We start from the raw sequence: 14,982 nt of genomic DNA, 5'->3' as shown, positions 1-14,982 counted from the left end.
CCACGGATCGCAGAATTTTTGGTAATTCCGCGTTCTCCGCCGAACGCGAAATTACCCAAATTACGCAAGCGGAACAGAATTTACTGCCCAGGCCTACGTATAATCCCTCCTCCCCTTTTTCTATGTAATATGAAAAAACAACACACTTTTATGTAACTATCATGTAGGCCTGTGGTTTTATTTATTATTACTGCTTGATTCTTTTCCAGTCACTTTGACTAACTATCATTGAAGGATTAATCAGGAATAAGTGATTGTAATATAACCTTTTTGTTCTCCTTGGAACCATTATTAACATTTATAAACTTTCGAAAAGTGCCATTTTCAAAATTATAATCTAAATTATGACTTTACTATTAAAAAGGATTTTACAATTCATATGAGTCCACGCAAGACATTTATACCTGTTTCCAATCAAAATTCAGCACTTAAATATGTATGGTAACCCAACATTATCCTATGGGAAAGGTAGGCCTCACAGTAGTGAAAAACGAATTTGGGAGAATTCAATTGAAATTCCATAGGATACGTCCGTATATGTGAGGCGTCAATGTCCTTCACAATTAACAGTGGGATTACCAGTGCAGATCAGTAATTTCCGGCTGCCAAAAACACAGTTTGCTCAGGTGCTTTCATCTTCTGTTCGAGAGCCAAAAAATGCCAGAGTTTCATGTGACTGGTATCACCACAGGTAGAATCCTACCCGCTCTCTTTTCACATAGGTGGTAAAGGGGCACCAGGTCTTCTTGAATTTGCACATACAATCATTGACCAATGCCGGCAATCGTTTCATAGCGTGGAATGACCACACTCCCTCATCACATGTTAATGGAAGGTGTTGTGGGAACTTTGCATAACTGAGCTATGCTAAGACAAGCAGCTATAAGGAAATGAGATATCAATTGTACCACTGCAGAAGTCAGAGGATAGGTCCCATGGGCTCCCAGGTGGCCAAGTAGGACAGTCAAGGGGCAGTGGGGGAGAGTGATGTGTGTTATCTATTGCATCTGAGTTAAGATCACCTGCCAAAAAGTATGGCTGTGTGGACAGGACCACCAGGTATGGAGCAGACTGCCTCGTTCCACACATTCTTTTCTGCACATATCTCAATTGCCAGACATGGCATGTAGCCACGTGGGGTGAGGTGCTACCTGGATAGTAGTTTGTAGGCACTGGCTCTGTGTAGTATGCACTTGGAGGACCCCGCTGCTTTCCTCCATATCACCCTCCAAGCATCATCAGGAATGTATTTGCCCAGATCCCTCTCCCATTGTGTAACAAGAGTTTTGAGTTGGGGCCGAGCTCAAGGATACATTCATATAGCCAAGAGTTACCCCTTAGCGCACAGTAGTGCTGAAGATGGTCTCTAAGCTTGTATTTATTTATTTATTTTATTTTTAAGATTTATAGAGCGCACTGTAACCCTTCGGGTATCCTGGCGCTATGACATTGGGAAAAGGAAACTGATATGGAAGTTACAGAGCAGGGCCAGAGCATCATACTTTGGGGAAGAGCCACGTCTTGACTTTCTTGCAGAACATCATTAGGTCCTGTATTCTCCTAATTTTCAGAGGAAGACGGTTCCAAGGGCGGGCAGCCGCCACTCCAAATGCTCTTCCCCCAGAGTTACTTTCTTTATCCTGGGAATCCTAACTTCTCAGTTAATCCAAAGTTGGTGCAGTCCCCCTGCCACACAGTGTAAAACTTGTGTAAAAGGATATTTATCTCGCAAAGTTAAGGTCCCCTTTTTTATTAAAGCTTTACTGGTTTGAAGATGGTCATCTTAGAGGAAATCTTTCAGCTGGGGGATTCCCCAGCATTCCAGTCGGTGAAGCTTGGGTCAGAGACCCCTGGAAGAAAACCTGGGTTATGGACTATGGATGTCAATGGAAAAGAAAATTTAGGGAATGCCATCTTGCGTTTTAGGAACTGCAGTGGTTGAGCAACTTTATTGTAATCAGGAGGAGGAAATACCTATCTTGGGTATGATTCGGATGGTAGCCATAGGATACTTTTAAGTGGAATGTTAGAGAAGGCTTGTTTTACTACCACCCATGGTTTATTGTCTGGATTATAATTCCAGTCTACGGCTGTTCATATCTGGGCTGCCTGAGTGTAGGCAATGGCCTCAGGAAAGCCATGTCCCTGCATCTAACGGATGAAAGAGTGTTGATCTTGCTACTCTAGTGGATTTGCTGTGCCACACAAAGTCCAACTTTTTATTGCGAATATGTATTAAAGTCAATTTGGGAATGGTGAAGGGAAGTGTTTGTACTGTATAGAGTAAACAGGGAATAAAGTTAATTTTTAAGTTATTCAGGCATCACAGCCAGGAGAGTTTTAATTTGACCCAGCCATAGAGATTTTGATATTTGAATAAAGTTCATAGGAGAGGTGGAATGTTGCGGTCATATAGTGAGCGGATGTGTGCGAGAGATGGATTCCCAGATATTTGATAGAGGTTCCCGATCAAGAATAACCCGCCACCTGGATTATTTCTCGCAATTCCCTTTGGGGTACTGCCACCCCCACCCCCAGGCACTGAGATTTAGAGTAATTTCATTTTAAGCCTGAGATTGCCACAAATGGTCTAGTTCCACTTGTAGAGTCGGGAAAGAAATGTCGAGTTGGTTATTAAGCAGAGGATATCGCCAGCGAACAAGGCTGGCTTATGTTCCATCTCCCCCACTCCCACACAACTAATATCTGGGTTGAGTAGTATCTTAACTATGAGGAGTTCCATCGAGTGAGCAAAGATCAGGGGAGTGAGAGAGCACCCTTGTCTCCTGCCTTGTTATATATGCATCATAGGGGTGTATTTCTCGTTTATGTTTATCTTTGCTGAAGGGTGTTTGTTGTTCGTCTGATTGAAAATTCTCATTTTGGGGCCTAACCAGTAGCTTAGTGAGACAGGGCCAGTCAACCTTATTAAAGGACTTCTACGCATCTAGCGAGAGAAGGACCATTGGTTGTTTACATCTTTCACCCACATCCATCAAGACAACTGCTAGTCGGGTATTGTCTGTCTCCAGACCAGTACGCAAGTGAACAGTTTGCGTCAAAATTAAGTGACACAATAGGGCAGTAGGATGTGCAAAGCCATGGATTCTTGCCCAGTTTAAGAATAGCATGATATGAAAGTCTAGCATAGTATCTGTGGCCATGTGAGATGTCAGAAAGTAGATGAACACTTTGGTGAGAGACTCAATGAGTAGGGAGGTATAGGCCTTGTAAAAAGAGGCAGAGAAGCCATCAGGACCCGAGGACTTCCAGAGTGGACGACTGCCTATCGCCATTCGTCAGAGGTGATATTGCTCTGTAGGGGGCTTGGATCGTCCGCCAAGTTGGGAGGGGAATAGTCATGATGGTAAGCATCTTGGGTTGCTTCATCAAGGTTTTAGTGTGTAAATAGGGCTGAATAATATTGGTGGAAATAGCCAGAATCTCAAACATTTTAGATGTAGCCTAGCCTTGGCTGTTTGTAATGCTTGAAATGTGGTTTCTGGTGGTGACCACTGTTCCCAATAACCTGCGCGCACCTTAGTCACCCCCAGCGCACAGTGTGCAGTATTTAGCGTGCACATCCGGCGAGACCATTCGCGCCGCCGCTTTTAAAATGCGAGCGGCGCGAAAAACTGTCATTTCCTGGTTGAGGGAGACGACAAGAACATGAGGGAGCGGCAGGTAAGTGTCTCCCATATGGCTATGGGTTTTGGGAGGGCTAGCGTTCACGAGCAGGAGGCCCTTGCACTTGCTGCATTCCTTCAATTAGAGTGCACAGCTGCGGAGCTGAATGTGGGCCTTTGAGTTAGTATTCATGATAAACAACATAAAACACTGCCTGTCCAGTGTGGAGCACGCACACACACTGGACATCCCGCAAGAGTGTTCACGCCGCCGCTTTTAAAAGGCAAGCAGTGCGAAAAACGAGCATTCCCTGGATGTGTTGAGGATGTCAGTGGAAGAGTCGGGAGCGGCAAGTAAGTCTATCTCAGCTTGGGGCTGTTGGGCTGAGGCGACTTGCTGTACTCTTCTGTTACTAAAGAGCGGGTGCGGGGCAGATTGTGTGCTTTTAAGTATTCATGTTAATCACAGCTCATGAAGGGGCTGCAAAGAAAAGAATACAGCAAGTTTAAAAACACGGCGTATATCTTCAGATTAACCTGAAAGGACACGCCGTGTTTTTAAACTTGCTGTGTTCTTGTGAGCCAATATGAATTATTGAGGTGCCCATTAAAATGTATGAATTATTTGAAACCTGGTTCAATCACCTCCCTCTCGCAGAGATTCCAGGGGCTTGGAGAGGACTGTTTTATAACAGAAGAATCTGCACACATGCAATGCTGGGATTGAATCACGCATAATTTGTTGCTTAATTGTAAACCCTTACACCCACTGAGACTGCACATTTTAGTGCTGTTTTGAAGGATATCTGGAGTGTTTGCAACTTTGCTTCTTTAACCCCTTCGCTGCTGCGGACATTCCGCTGCAGCGATGGGGGGGGCAGGGGGGCAGCGCGGTGGGCCTGTGCTCATGACGGAGCCGCTCCGTCATGAGCCACAGTTGAGCTGTGCTCATGATGGAACGGTTCCGTCATGACTCCGCCCATTTGCGTTGTCGCCCCGCACAGGCGGGGAAACAGCGCCGCGCAGGCGGAGCGGCCGCCAACAGGATTGTCATGACGGAACCGTTCCGTCATGAGCACACGGCAACCGTGGCTCATGACGGAACGGTTCCGTCATGAGCGGGGAAGGGGTTAATAAACTCAATGAATAAGACTGCTTGGATGTTTGATAAAATACTGTGAGATTTATTGTTTGCTATTTTAGCGCTTTAATAGAATGTGTATGTTTGTTTACATGGCTTTTAAACAAAAAAGAAATACATATTTTTTTCAAAAGCTCGACCAGTGCGCTCTGGTAGGGGCGGAAATGCCGACCAGGCCGCTTTGGTTACGAGCGGACCTATCTTGCACCACAGTAACACGTTTGCACTTCAGCAAATAAAATTATGTCAGAGCCCCAGTGCTGCCTCCCTGGGTTGTGTCGTTTCCGTGCCTGGTGTGTGTCTAGCTGTAGTCGGGGGTGGAGGGGGCAGTGGCGGGGGCTGCAGCAAAGCCTATTGATTTCTTTCCACATGTGATTGTGCGTTTGTGTTATTAGTCACCGCATCTTCCACATTTGGGTGTAAATGTATACCTTATTAAGCTGAATTGGCTGAGTGTTACAGTTGCTAGTAAACCATAAATTGTATTTATCTTACAGAATATTCGCAGCTGCCTAATGCCCCCAGGTCACGCGGGAAACATTCAGCCATCAGTGTTTTCAATGCTGAGGTTTTTAAGCTCATAATTACATTATCGAGTAACCAAACTGCAAATCCCACATTGAAAGGTGCTAAAAAAGCCAGACCTGGTTGAAGATGTCACATACACCAGGTCACTCGGCAACTATGGCGTGCTGGTAAAAATGTACTTACCGTGTTTTTAAACTTGTATTCTTGTGAGCCAACATGAATTATTGAGGCGCCCAGATTAACCAGAAATTAGACGCCCTGTACCACACAAAGAAACTACAATTCAGGAATTAGACAGCCGATGTTCAGACAATTTAAGATCCAAATATTAGGGTACCCAAATGGGAAAATGTAGGTAGACTGGCTTGATTGTTATTGCCATACTGAAAACCGGACGCTATGAATCATTGAGTGAAAATAGATTAGAATATTCCCAGAACGCATGACTGCAATTCAAAAAGTCGCTGGCTAAACAGCATTGGGCAGTTATTGCTTCACACTTTCTGATGCACTGAAGGGAGTAATTGAATATCTCCCCATTAGAGATTCACCTCTGCAATAAAAAGTTTGGAGTAATATTTGGAGCTGCACACACACGCGGTCTGGTTCCTGGCGCACACAGCCATGGTTGCAGTGCACAGAGACACTCCAATGCCACACACAGAGGAAAATGAGAGGTAACATTGGTGGTGACTAGTCATAATTTGTAGGTGTGGGAGGAATGGATGGTAAAGAAGCGAGGAGGCTGCATGTGTTTTTTAATGATGGATTATTTTAATATCTTTATGACATAAACTGATGACACCATGTTTCTTCCAGTTATTAGGCACTTGTGGGAGATCTTTGTTGACTTCTTCTTTACTCTGTTCTCTTACACTGCATCGACTTCACGAAAGAGGGTGTCACCCGGAGGCTCAAAGAAAAAACATAAGCAGCGGTAAGTAAAGTACTAGAAAAGAAGAGATACCGTCATCACACCCGGTGGATGGTGGATTTGAGGGTTTGTATAATGCACTCTTCGTGACGGTCAAAAACTGCATATGCACCCGTGTTTGCCCCTAGAATTACCTTATTCCCAGAACTGTTAACACGGTTGCTGGTTGTATTATGCTTAGGATGAGAATGATTGACAGTCGTCAAGAGTTTCCTCCCACTCAATCCTTTTTCGTTAGGAGTTCGCATTTCCGGAAGGAATAAGAGAAAAAAATATATATAGGCAGTTTGCTTCTAGGAGTCTTCCCAGAAAATTTGTGTCATTGGGAAAAGGAGGGGAATATTCAAAGTATAGAAGTCTCCCCAAAAAATTACCATCATTGGGAACAGGGGGGGAATATTCAAAATAAAATAGTGAGAGCCGCGGGGGAAGAAAAAAGAAGAGTACCACAATTTCAACACTCCCGCCTAGCTGTGTGTATCCTCCTATATAACATCATCATTATATGTGGGTAAAGCCATTCAGGAGAAAAACATTTTCTCCTCCTGTGAGAAGTTGGCCTGGTATATGCTGTCCACTAATTAAAGTGGGCACCTTGCACCAGTCCAAACGACCCTTATTAATTATTAGGTCAAAGACAACCTTTATTGAAAGCTATCCTAGTGGTAGCTATGGAGAGCAGCCTTCAGGCTAAGTCTCGAAGGAATGTAAAGCAGCTTGTTTAACCAGATCAGAACCTCCTGAATGACCAAATGAAAGGAGAACCACACAAGATATATATAAAATATATGTCTTTATTACTAAACACTCTCTACTAACCTCTGTATGAGATTAGAGCACAAAGCACAGAATATTAAATCACTAGAACGACAGTAAATATCACAATACACAGCGGGCTCCAGGGGGAGACCGAACCATATACTAAGAAAGTGGTATAACAACCATGACTTAACTAGACACAGTGCCTAGAGCATGTAGAATCACTGGGACCCCAAGGAACCACCCAAGGTAGTGACACAGGGGACCCACGGAGGACTGGTGCAGTGTGTGAACACAGGCGCGAGCTCCGTGCATCTCTATGGGAAAGTGGCAATTGGAATTTTAAAGATTAAGGACACTTCGGAGAGGACTTTAAGCAAACCCTTTCAAACATAGAAGGTTCTAAGGCCAGCACCCTTGAGTGTACCGAGGTACCCGTGTTACCTATCCCGGGTGCATAGGTGTCAAGTGATGTCGGAAACCTTCCTCGTTTTCAATGGCGTGATGCAGAAAAGTCCCTCTGCTGGGAAGATGAAATGTGGAAGATATGGACCCCCGTACATCAGAGATTAAATTCTTGGCAAACCTAGCTCGCTCAGTTCGAGCCTGTAGGCCGGATCAGACCAACCCCCATTAAACCAGTCGTGTATGGCGAGTAGACAGGTCACCAAGTAATATTAATATAAATGTGACATCCCCATGCCCCCATCGAAGGGCAGAACCCGGCAGAGGGTCGGAGCCAGACGAGGCCTCCCACCCCACCAAAGAAATTTGGTGGCCATACTATCTAGTTTCCGAAACCAAGCCCGCGGAAAGCAGAAGGGGGTGTTTTGGAGGACGTAGAGGAATCTTGCAACTCTCCCCAGGGGATTTAGGGGGAGCTTCTGCCACTTGTGGAGGTCTTCCTTTGCTTTTTTCACAAGCGGGGTGACGTTGAGAGACCAGCCGAGGTCAGGGAGGAGGGCGACCCAGATCCCTAAATATTTGAAGGATTGACGCCTAAGCGGTATTGTGGATTGCCAGTCGTAGCAGCCCCTGGCTAAGTGTAGAGGGAACAGGACAGACTTACTGGGGTTGAGTCGTAGGCTGGAAGCTTGCCCGAAGGAGTGTAGGATCCGGAGGCAGTGAAGGCCTGAGTGGGCGGGTTCCGCTAGAAAGATTAAAACATTGTCTGCATAGAGTGCAATCTTGTCCGCCTCCGTGTTGGGCCATTCCCAGCCCCGGACGCGGTCCTTGGATCAAATCAGGGTCGCCAGGGCGAATAGGAGGGGCGAGAGGGGGCATCCCTGCCTCGTTCCTCTTTGAATGGGGAAGGCCTCGGATAATACCCCGTTTACTAAGGCTCGCGCACAGAGACTGGCATAAAGAACCTTTACCAGATTGCAAAAAAGGGGGCCAAACCCCATCATGTCCAGCATGTCGCCCAGATACCGCCAATCCACCGAATCAAAGGCCTTCTCGAAGTCAACGAGAAGAAGTGCCAGGTAGGGAGTAAGCAAGTGCCGGTGTGCCAAGGCCAGGTGAAGACGACGGAGGCAATACCTAGTCCCACGCGTGGGCATAAACCCGCACTAGTCAGGGTGGACCAATGTGGTGAGGTAGGGCCTCAGCCGTTGGGCGCGTACTGTGACAAATATTTTAACCTCTGTGTTTATAAGAGAAATTGGGATGTAGTCTGCACATCAAGGGGATGGCGGTTGTGTTTTAGGGAGAACAACGATGGTGGCCATGTCCGTCTCGTGCGGGAAGGAGCCTTTCTCCAGGGCCTCGTCAAAGAGATCCACGAGGCGTGGAATGAGGGTCTCGCGGTATGTAGCATAATATTCTTGAGGGAGGCTATCCGGGCCTGGAGTTTTGCCCGATGAGGCGTGAGCTAACGATTCGCTAATTTTTTCGTGGGTGATGGGGTGGTCCAAGTCAGCTTGTGCAGTAGGGCCCAGATGAGGGAGGCAGAGAGAGACATTACAGGTCTCCTCGCCGCGTAGAGAGTACGATAGTAGGTGGCGAAGGCACGGGCCATTGCCAACGGGAATCGGTGCGCTAGCCTGTCAGGGTCTACAATTTCGGGGATTATGCGGTTGGCCCTAGGGTATGTGGCTAGTCTGTGGAGAATATTTCCGTGCTTTTCACCCCATCCATACACCCTAGCTACAGAGGATCTCCAGAGGAGCTTGGCAGCGTCCAATGAGAGCTGCTTGATTTCAGTCCGAAGGCGAGCGAATTGTCTCTCTTGAGTGGTATCCCCGTCAATAGAAGGGGATTGTTTGAGGCGTAATGCTTGAGCCTCACACAAAGTAATCTGATATAGCTGGGCCTGCCGCTGATGTTTGAGTTTGCCCTTGGCAAAGCCATGGATGGTGGCCTTGCCCGCCTTCCATAGGGTTCCCGGAGAGGGAACAGAGCCAGCGTTGGCCAGGAAGTACTGTCTGAGCTCCTCCCCCACCACTTTTCTAAAAAAAAATTCTTGGAGGAACCAGGCGTTTACCTGCCAAGTTGGATGCGTTGAGGGGGCGGGGCCCCGATACTAAGGAGCAGTGGAGAGTGGTCAGAGATACTTCTGGGTAGTATCTGGACGTCCTGGATCATTTGGCAATCAGTGGATAGGACGAATATAGCGTCTATGCGCGCCTGAGCATTGTGTGCTGCAGGTGTATGAGTGAGCTGTCTGGGGTGAGGGTGCCAAATTCGCCACACATTGCAGAGGCCCAGGGAGTCAGACCAATTTGTTAATTGTTTCGCGTGAGCAATTCTAGAGTTGGACTGCGGGCCTGTCGTGTCGAGGTGTGGATTGGAAACCGATTTGAAATCTCCCCCGATTATTGCGGTTCCCAATTGTAAGGCGGTGAGAAGGTCGGTAGAATGTTCTAGGGTCATTGTGAGCATCGAGAGGGGTGAGTAAATGGACAAAAGGTTAAGGGGATTTCCACCCAGTGAACCGTAGAGGGCCACGGGCATTCCCTGAGGATTGTGATTGGCCTGTGTGAGCACAAAGGGAAGCGTACGCCTCAAGACGATAGCCACATCCTGGGAACCCCGGACGAACCCAGAATGCCATACTCTGTCGTACCCATAGCATGCCAGGAAGGGGCAGTGGTTACCCATTAGGTGGGTCTCCTGGAGCAGGAGCACGTCTATACCTAGGCGTTGAGCATAGCGTAGAAAAGCCGTTCTTTTGAGTCTGTCTAGGAGCCCGTTAACGTTCCAGGACAGTGTGCGGAGGGAAGCTCCTGGGAGGGATGTGTTTGTCATGGTGGCTGTTGGTTGGAGTGGTGGCTCGCCGTTCCTCGGAAAGCTGCGGGTGCGTATGGGATCTGGCGTGGGCGCGGGAAAGCGTGTGTGAGTATGCTGTGCGAGTAGTACGTGGGAATATCGTAGTGTGCATCAATAAGGATGGTGTAGCAGTACAACAGAAAACAACAACAATGGGAAACACTGTCCCATCCCCTTCCCCCTTCCCCCTCCTCCCACCCTAAACTTCAAGAACAGAAGCATCTGTCTGCCCAACTATAGCAAACAAGAACCAAACTAGAACACTCGGGTTGGGTTGCGTGGAGGACCCCTCCTTGTAGACGGATGCACAATGTCTCGGCAGAAAGACAAACAGAGTAGGGCAATAAGTCTGCCGTGGCGCCTTGCCACTAGAGCGGTGAGGGTATGTCCCTGGAGAGGGCCACGGAGGCTCAAGCACATCAGAGCGCAGCTGGACAGAGCTGTAGGGGGCACCGTCACAGCCCAGCACCGTGTGGGGAGAAGGGTCGTCAAGGGGCGATTCAGAGTGCAATGCCTCCTGCATGATTGTGTTCTCCTCCGGAGCTGCTGCTTGGGGGACTGGGGCCGCGCGGACTGAAGGCCCGAAGGTGCGGGGGACAGGTTTTGTCGTAGTCCGAGGGGACGTTCTTCCCTCAACCACGCCCAGGCCGCTTGGGGCGATTCATAGAATTGTGCCTTTCCCGGAAAAATGACGCGAAGGTGGGCCGGGAAAAGGAGCCAGTATTGAAGGCCGAGGGTCCCCAGTTTCTTTTTGACATCTGTGTAAGAGCGACGCTGGTCCTGCACCTCCCTGGTATAATCAGGGATGCCATGATGGTGTGGTTTTGGAACTTGAGGGGTACCCGAGAGCGTGCCTCACACAGGATTGTGTCCCGGTCCTTGAAGTTAAGGATTCTAGTTATGATGGGACGATGTTAGGCCCCGGGTGGGCGCTTAGGTGCCAGGGACCGATGGGCTCTCTCCACCGTGAACCACGCAGAGAGTGAGTCCTTGGGCATCCATGAGGAGAAACAGGATTCGATGAAGTTGGACACCTGATTCGTCTCAGCCCCCTCGGGGAAACCCATCAGGCCGAGGCTGTTGCGACGTGATCGGTTTCCAGCGTCCTCCGCACACCGTTGGAGCTCCTTGGTGTGCGACTGCAGGCTGGCCACCTGGTCTTTCAATTGGTGGATATCATCTTCCGCCACGGAGAGGTGAGATTCAGCTTCCGTAATACGGGCCGTGGCGTTTCGTAGGTCCTGCCGAATAACGGACATGTCCACCCTGACCTCCCCGATCTTCCCCTCCCCCAGGGCCAGACTGGACGTAGCGGGCACCGGGCAATCCCCCGGTGTGCCGCATGGGTGGGGGCCGGTTTTGGGCCCCTAGAGGCCGTTTTTGTTACAGGGCTGTTTTTGCAGCATAGCTGCAAAATCGGACCCTGTAACAAAATTGGTTGAAAACCGGCCATGGTAAAGAGCTCGGCCGCACCCCTAACCTCCCGGGATGGTGGGGGGGGGGGCGGCAGTCGGCCGAGCACTTTGTCAGGGTCGGTTTTGGTTCCCAGTCCGGCCCTGCCCTCCGATACCTGTGACGCGCTATTCGCCTGAAAGATGGCGTCTGAGTCTATACCCGGGAGGGGGGGGCGCCTTCACCCTGTCCTGTAGGCTCGTTATCAGTGGTGGTAAATTGATCCATCTTTGTTTGCTTGTGGGTTGCCACGGATTTGGAGGTCCAGTCTTTCCCCATGGCAGACGAGGAGCCACACCCCGGCAAAGGCTCCGGGTCCAAGAAGGGTTGGTGTGAATGCCCCGGCAGGCCGAAGGTGGTCAGGCGCCTTAGGTGGTAGCGCAAGATTTAGCCAGGGTCTGAGATCACGGGTCCCGGTCAGAGGCTGCTAGAAGGGAGGGGCTGCCATTTCAGACATCTGTGTGTGCCTTTCAGGGCAGGAACCAAAGATATAAGTCGCGGCTGAGGGCGGAGAGCTCCCATCTCAATGTGACAGGGTGCTGGTTAGGGTGATTATGAATACAACGGAGGATTTAAGTGTCCAGCGGCCAGCACAGCTTGGGGGAGGCGCTGTTTGAAGATTCGAGGGACACATTGGAGGGGGTCCCGCTTCCAGGACCTCACATTGCTCGGTGGACGCAGCTGATTCCACTCCCTTCTCAGGTAGCCCACGTTGCACAATGGGCGCCGCTTTAGCTGTGTCCCGGTGGCCCCACCTCTGCTACCGCACACGCCGGATGCCACAAGAACCAGGAGGCATCCCCCAGTCGTTAGGAGCACCCCGGAAAGATGGATTGCTCTGCCTGAGGACTGCACCTGGGGCTAGCCGGATCAGGAGAAACAGAGGAGCGTCGGGAAGACACAGGTCGTGCTGCAGACCGCCACCCGAAATAGCAGCCAAGAGAGGAGTACGCATGCACCACATCCACAGGGCACGGAGCAGGGTGGTAGGATCCGGGTCTCCACCCTGGCACCGGTCAGGTCAGAGGAGGTCACCCGGGCCCCGCTGGGTCCAGACAGCCACCAGAGCAGAAGAGGGTGGGCCGGCGGAGGGGAGCGGGCGAGCAGGGGAGACGACAGTGGGTGAGAGCCTGGGAGGACCTTTCCCAGTGTCCGCTGCACTGCCAACACGGGCAACCAGTCTGCCCCTGCCCTTGAGACAAGCGGGGGCCGGGGAAATGCAGGAAGAGGCCTGGAGGGGAAGGGGTGGGCCAGGGAGTCCCTCCTGGGACCCCCGCTGCTCGGTGTCAACAGCCGACCGGCCCAGTGCCACCCCCTGGAGCGAGTCCGTTACCACAAGACGAGGACAGGCCTGGGATGTTGTGGATATCTCCCCAGCCACGGCAGTCAGTGCAGGTCGGTCACGTCCTCTCTCAGCATGGCGCCCGGGGGGGGGTAAGCCTGAACAGTGATCATCCCCACCGCTGCCTGATGTGAGAGCCGATCCCCGGCCCCACTCACCAGATGTCACCGCTCCCGTGGCACCAAAAGCAGTCCCAGCCTCGGCCTCCAGCCAGGGTGAAGTCAGCCTCAGCCATGCAGGGATCGGGTCCGCTCCGGAGCACGACAACCCCTCACACCGCCTCCCAGACAGAGGATCCTCACCCACGGGTCCGGCCGCAGTCAGCCGCCTGTCTCTACCAGCTCACAGGCTTAGGATGTCGGGAGCCGCCATTTTGTTTCTCTGGCCACCCCGGGGGTCCAGACTGAAGACGGGTCTCTGACCCAGCAGGGCAGTGCCTTCCAGGAATAAGCAACTCGACGCGCAGGGCCACGAGTAGAGCAGGGGCCACACCGCCGGCGGACAAGCATCAATTAGATGCGCCTGGATCACGGGCAGTTAGCGATAGAGGCCGCCATGTCGCAGCCCGAGGGCCTCGCAGGGTCCAGGTCAGAGCGGGCGTCAGGCTCAGTGAAGCCCCAATTTAGAGTCACCGGTGCACCGCACCTGCCTCAGGGAATCACAGCGTGCAGGCAGAAGGTGCGGATGGCAGCCGAAGGCAGTAGGATTTGAAGCTGATGACAGAGAGGGCCAGCGCACTTTTAGAGTGCGACCGCCATCTTGACGCTTCAGGCCACTTCCTCCCAGTTTCATTTTTTAAGGGCAGACAGTGGTCCCTGGGACCACTGCCTGCTCTTGAAAAATATTTGCACACCAATCCACAATGGGGAAGGGGACCTCTGTGCACCCCTTCCTGTTTGCGCATGGTTTACCACCTACTTGAAGTAGGTGGTAAACTGCGAGTTTTTTGCAGGCCTTTGCACTCGCTATTAGGAAGGGACGCCCTTGACACGCCCCTTTCTGATAGCAAGTCGCTAACCCTATTTTGCGAGTCGCTAATAGATTAGCGACTCGCAAAATAGGGTTAGTACATTGTGCATCTGTTTTTTGCGGTCACAAACGGGCCAAAGGCCCCTTTGCGACAGCAAAAAATGGTTGTAAATCTGGCTCTTAATTAGTTCCACCTCCATGGGCTCCTCCCTTTGTGGACAGAAGGGAGCAGTATGTCCATACATGCCACATTAAAGCACTGAGGTCCTGGAGGAGGGAAAAGCCTGGGAATTGAAGGGAGGGGCCCGGGCATTAAAGTCACTGTTTCTGGTTTCTTTTGAGAAGGTGTTTCCTGCAGTTTCAGACGATTTCCCCCAGGATGTCTCTAGCTTCCTTCTTCGCAGCCCTTCTGTAATTCTAGAGTCTGGCTAAAAGCACTCGCTACTTCCACAGCTCCTTCTAGGGTGAGGTGAGTATACTGTCGAACCCACCTCCCAATGGGGGGGATGTAGAGTAGCGAGGTTCTAAATAAGTCTTCTCCATTATATCTTCCTTGGTAGCGGTGAGGGGTACACTTGATAATACAGAGCTTGAAGGGTTTATTGAGGTCTCTCCTTGATTTGCCTAAGCCTTATTCTATAGGTTTCCTCGACCTCCGTTCTTTCCAAAATACTCTTCTTGATATCATCATACGGGGTGGTTCCCTGGGGATTTCCAGCTTGAGATGCGGCTTGGAGATTGCCTGATTGGGGACAGTATTTGGGTACGCTCCTCTTATCCATGTGCCAGGCCACTGCCACTGCCATCCTTTCATAATTAGAGAAGAAGAAATCTGTGCCCTCCCCTCTAACATATATCTGCATAACCACCCAGGGAAGAGCAGTGTGGCTTCTCTGTTGACCTAGGGCTTCAGCTAATTTCCCAATGACTGTCTCATGTGTCGGACTCTGCTCCGTTAAAG

Source organism: Triturus cristatus, chromosome 1_2 (genome assembly GCF_964204655.1).
Source record: "Triturus cristatus chromosome 1_2, aTriCri1.1, whole genome shotgun sequence".
Lineage (NCBI taxonomy): Eukaryota > Metazoa > Chordata > Amphibia > Caudata > Salamandridae > Triturus > Triturus cristatus.
This window is presented reverse-complemented; position numbering follows the sequence as displayed.